The sequence below is a fragment of the Vombatus ursinus genome, unplaced genomic scaffold (assembly GCF_900497805.2).
Source record: "Vombatus ursinus unplaced genomic scaffold, bare-nosed wombat genome assembly UNPS02010980.1, whole genome shotgun sequence".
Classification (NCBI taxonomy): Eukaryota; Metazoa; Chordata; class Mammalia; order Diprotodontia; family Vombatidae; genus Vombatus; species Vombatus ursinus.
This window is the reverse complement of record NW_020950758.1, coordinates 5,935,055-5,940,724: the sequence shown is the minus strand read 5'-3', so window position 1 is coordinate 5,940,724 and position 5,670 is coordinate 5,935,055. Positions and strand designations below refer to the sequence as shown.

General features: G+C 52.6%; 1 protein-coding gene across 1 annotated transcript in view; it reads right to left on the bottom strand.

The window, feature by feature from the left end:
• VSNL1 (visinin like 1) overlaps positions 1 to 1,718 on the bottom strand; it is a 62,797-nt gene extending 61,079 nt beyond the window's left edge. Inside the window, exon 1 of the mRNA XM_027855647.1 lies at positions 1,534 to 1,718. The gene's annotated coding sequence lies outside the window, so the exon portion shown is untranslated. The remainder of the gene's footprint in view (positions 1 to 1,533) is intronic.
• Positions 1,719 to 5,670: the final 3,952 nt, after the last annotated feature.

Below are 5,670 nucleotides of genomic sequence, written 5' to 3'. Positions count from 1 at the left end.
CTCTGGGCTCAAGCCTCCACTCGCTCTCTGGGCTCAAGCCTCCACTCACTGTCTGGAGCCAAAGCTTCCTGAAGCGGCTGGGCTCAAGCCTCCACTCACTCTCTGGGCTCAAGCCTCCACTCACTCTCTGGGCTCAAGCCTCCACTCACGCTCTGGCGTCTGCGTGGAGACCAGATCCACGCCACCCCAAAGAGACCACCTGATTCCAGCAAGTGGGAGAAGGTGGGGGAGAGGAAGAATAATGACCGTTTTGAGCAAGGACACGGAGTAGTGGCCTGGAAGCTAGAAGAGCTGTACTCTGACGGATGCTGTTTGTGTGATCCTGGTGCACCACTAGAGCTGGTAGCGCCCCAGGCAGCTCAGAGAATTAGAGAGTGGGTGTCAACTTGTGTCGGTAGAGGGGCCTTCCTCATCTGGAAGTTGTCTGCAGGTACCAGTGAAATCACAAGTCCGGTGCCGATGCATAAAAACTCCCATTCTGTCCTGCTCTGAGGTCTCCAAAGTGCCTTCCATAAAACAGCCATGGAGCGGAGGTAGCGCACACTCCCTTTTACAGGAGAGAGACTCAGAGAAATTGTTTTGTCCAGGGCTGCACGCCTAGCAAATATTGAAGCCAGGGCTTTAACCCAAAAGTTCTGATGCCAGAGCAGCGCCCTGCCCGAGACGGCAGCGCTCCGGCCCCTCCACACCCTCCCGTTCCACTGAGCGCAGGGGCCCGGCACAGAATAAAGACATTCTTGTTCATCCATTCTACGTAACCTCAGAAGCAGCAGAAACAACAATCACAACAACAACGGTGTGAAATTCTAACATCGACACCCACAAAGCAATAGAGGCTCTTCGTGCCCGGGCTGCCTTAGTCTCCCTAGCTCACATGGATCCGAGCAGCCACAGTCGGACAGGCCGTACCTCGACCCCGACAGTGACGTCATTTTGCTCCTCTTTCAGCAGGAAGGACAACAGCCAGCCAACCGCCCCACTGATCTCTGAGCTACAGTACGGAACAGAGATCTTTCCGAATGCGGAGAGGGAGCGGGAGAAGTCAGGATCCGGGGGTGCTGGCTGAGGGGGCCATCCCATCCCCCCCAGGGCTCTGCCAGTCACTGGAGTCATCCTGACGATGGGGACGCTCAGCTCAGCCCCCAACACCTTCATTCAAGTACAGAAAGGGATGATTTTATCTTTCCATGGCTATCCATATACCTTACAATATCCACCTATTTGATCCATCAGAACACGAGATACGAAAGGGGAACCGAAAAGTGACTCCTTTCGGGAATCCTTTCTATCTGAACTCCATTACAAAAGAGGAAAGCAGATGAAAACAATAAGAATACAGGCCGTGGCTCTCTAGGGTTGGAGAAACATTTTACACACAAAATTTTGGAAGATCCTCCCAGCAATCCTATCCCAGCCATCCTGAGGTAGGTGCTACTATTATCCCCATAGTACAGAAGCAAAAACCGAGGCTGAGAAGATGAAGCAATTTCCCGGGGACACAGAGCTAGGAGGTGTTGGGGGTTCGAATCCAACCTAGGTTTTCTTGACTCCAAATAGAACGCTCTGTCCACGAGGCTGCTCCTCTCAACGACTGCAGTGGGAAACGCGTGAGAAAAACCGTCCACACTCTCGGCTGAGCTAAGGTCTTAGCAGAGGCACCTCTGTGAGCAATACGCCCGGAGGGAGGTTCTGGCTGACAGTGCTGCTGATAATCAGAGAATTCACTCTCACTGAAGAAATTTCCACAGCACATTTACAGGAAGCGTGAGACAAAAGAGGAAGGAATTTGACGTTGAGGAAAGCACAGAAGTGTACCGTTTTTTATTTATTTTACCTAAAGAGAACAAGAGTAGACATGCCCTTCTTGGTAGGACCTGCTCAAGGGTCTTCCTGAGAAGGATTAAGGGCAGCTAGGTGGAGCAGCGGACAGAATGCTGGGAGACTCACCTCCCTGAGTTCAAATCCAGCCTCAGACACTTCCTAACCAGGTGACCCTGGGCAAGTCACTTCGCCCCGTTTGCCTCAGTTTCCTCATCTGTAAAATGAGCTGGAGAAGGAGACAGAAAACCACTCCAGTATCTCTGCCAAACAGACCCCAAAAGGGGTCACGGACAGTCAGACACAACCAAAACAACTGAACAACGACCTAATTCTAATCTGCAAGGCCGAGGACTCTCTTCCAAGGCTAATCCCTAATTTTCAAGTAGTCCTTAGGCCCTGAGAATCTCTGTCCCCTTCTCAGGGTCTCAGTTTCCTCCTCAGCAAAATGAGGGTGTGGGGTGTGAGGAGGGCTCAGGCCTTAAACCTTCTACGAGTCTATGAAATCCCTGAGGAGGAGGGAATGAGTGACTGCCCCTCCCTCCTACATCCAAGCATAGAAGGCGAATTAGTCATAAAATGGGCCAGCCGCAGGAGAGGAAGGTGCTGGCAAGGGAGAGGCAGAGAAGTCACCGCTTGCTCAGGAGAGAGGTCTGAGGGCAGGAGGCTGGAGGGAGAAACCTGGGCCTTGGGCTGGGGCCGGGGTCCACAGGAGGGCAATGCCACTTAGGGCCATTGTATGGAAGCTCTGGGAATTAGTACCTTTCTTTTCTGTTAGAGAAACATGAAATCTCCAAATGCCTTGCTTTTCAAATGAAAACCAGGAAACAGAAATTGTATTCAAGAAATACTCAACTCAAAAATAAAACAGTAACAGTAAGCCTCCACAGTGCCAGCTCTAGAGCCCTTCAGAGTATGGGAGGAGGGAGGGGAGTTGAGGAGGCAGGAGGCAGCAGGGGAGGATGGAGAACCTGAGAAGGGCTCAGAGGCGGCGTCCAGGAAGCGGGGCAGGGACTGCTATTTCTATGGTAGGCCTGTCCACAGTGGCGCCTGGCACATAGTAAGGGCTTAAGAAACGCTTGCTGACTGACTGGCTGAATTGTAGGATTGGGAGCCTCAGTCTTCTTCATCTGTAAAATGGTGCACCTTCGAGTTCATATAACCCACCTCCTCATTTTGCACATGGGAATCGTAAGAGCGCCCATGGAGAGGCCTTTACAAGTCACTTGATCCAGGCTCCTCAGGTGACACGGCTCATCCCAGGACCCCCAGGAAGGAAGAGCAGGGCTGACAGTGCAGTGCCTGACTCCAGACTTGGCGCTCTCTCACCACGGAATCCTGCTGCCGTGCAGAAGCTGCGGGCTGATGTCCTGGAGCCGCTGGGTGACCCTGCGTCCCTCCTGTCGCTCTCTGGCCCTGGGCTTCCTCATCCTCATGCACAGATACTTTTCCTGCCTACATCCCACTGAGCCACCAGGAAGCTGGGACAGAGCGATCTCTAGGTTAATGACCCATATGTGCTATATAAATGATGGCATGTACGGAGGGAGGGGAGAAGAAGCACAGAAAGCCGGGCTGGAGGCCAGGTTCACAGACTACACCCTGCAAAGGGTGGGGTGGGAAAGGGGAGGGGACCCAGTTTCTAATCCCAGCATCTGGGAGATTTTTGGAAAGGGTGGCACTTAGTACCCAGGGGACTTCCCTGGGCCTCAGTTTCCTCCTCCATAAAATAGAGAGGTTGGACTCATGCCCTGGAAGTTCCCTTTCAGCTCTGAATCTGTGAATCCTTCCAGGCCCACCCACTCCAGCCTTCCCCACAAAGCTTCATCAACTGCCCTATAAAAGTGTCCTCACCTGTCAGCTGCTGAGGAAGGGGACCCTGGGCTCAGCCTCAGGCTGCCTGCCTCAAAGGAAGAGGGCCCAGGCTCCCTGGGAGTCCTACCCAGTGAGGATGTGATGGGAAGGGCCACAGAAAGACCTTAAGCACAGCCTTGTCTGGCCTCCCCCCAAATCTCAAATGCCTTCCTCCCACCAGGGTGGCGCAGTGGGTAGGGCCATGGGCTTGGGGAAAGGAAAGCCTGAGTTCATCTCTCCATCTCAGACACGTAGTGGTTATATCACTGCCCAGCCTCAGTTACCTCATCTGTAAAACGGGGATAATAACAGTCATCCTCCCTCACTGGGTTGTTGTGAGGACTAGAAGGGGTAACATGTGTAAAGGTTTTGCAAACTTTAAAGCCCCACGTAAAATATCGACCAGCAGCAGAACCTTCTGCAGAAGCACTTTGAGTCAGGAGATGCGGATTCGAATCTTCCCTCCTGTCACAGCTCCCCAGGGCTATCTCAGCAGCCTCCCTGGCCTCCCTGCCTCTCCAGGCTTAGCGTCCCCTACAGCCTCCACGCATCATTATTCCTAGAGCACAGAGCTGACCCGCTCACTCCCCAACACAAGAGATTCCAGTGGCTTTCTACTGCCCCGGGGATGAAAACAAGCTCCTTTGTTGGACACTGAGAGCCCTTGACAGTCTGGCCCCGCCACCATTCCAGGCTTCTGACATATCGCTTACCCACCAGATGCCAATCTACCAGCCAGGCCGGCTTACGTCTGTTCCTCGCCTATGACATTCCATCTACCCCGTAATTGGAAAGCCTTTCCTCCTCACCTCCACACCTCCACACCTGAAAATCCCTAGCTCTGGCACAAGGGCCATCTCCCACGCCCAGGCTTTTCTTGGTGTCCCTCATTGCTCGGACCCCTGGAAATGATTTTGTATTTACTTAGATGGTGCTTTTCCAAGAGAGAAAAAATGGTTTCATTTTTATCTCTATCCCCAGTACCTGACACACAGTCCCTGCTACAGTCTGGAGATCTCCCAGGGAAGGGGAACAGAGACACACACTCTCCAGACAGACACAGACACTTTCAGGTGATAGCCGGGACCTGGAGGCCTTTTTTCACGAAGGATGACCCTCGGCAGCAGAGAAGAGAGCTGATCGTGGATTTCAGCAAGACGCAGCTCTGGCCGTGCAGAGGAGTAGGCTGTTAGAGCCCAGCCACCGTGCTAGCAGAGATACTGAGCCTGACGGACAGCCGCAAGGCTCAGCAGCCACAGAAGGACCTGCTCGCCTCACTGGGTGTGTGCACTGAGTTCATACACACTCTTCCCACAGACACTGTGGCTATTCCTGGAGGGTGGGCCCCAGCCCTGTGGAGGGAAGGCTTCATGATTACTGGTCTCCCTAAGTTCTTTGTCTTGAGCTAAACGTGTTTACCGGAAGTAACCCAGTGAGCTATAGTTTTAGGAGCCTGGACCCCAAAAGTACACTCTTAAACCTGGGAACACTTACCCCTCTGAGGACCCAACATGAAAATCTGTGACAGTCAAAGGGCGCACATAGAGCGCCGAATGTCAGAGCCGAGAGGGACCTTAAAGGCTATCTGCTTCAAAATCCTCCTTTGAGAACTGCTCATGATTGCTGGCATGTATAGAGAATTTTATGAACATTATCTCATGTGAACCTCACATCAACTCTGAGGTGTGGGTGCTATTATTTTACAAATGAAGAAACTGAGGCAGACAGAGGTTAAGTGACTTAGCCAAAGTCACACATTTAGTAAGAGTGTGAGGCTGGACAAGCACTCGTGTCTTCCTGACTTCGGGCCCAGGGCTCTATCCACTGCACCTGCCTATCGACCCCACATTTTACAGAGGAGGAGCGGGGAGTTGGAAGCGAGTTCAAGATTACATGATCCAGAGTTCAAGACCCAAATGAATTGATGCTGAATGAAGAGGGCAGAACCAGGAGAACGCTGCACGCAGTAACAGCAACATTGTGCGATGAAGACCTGGG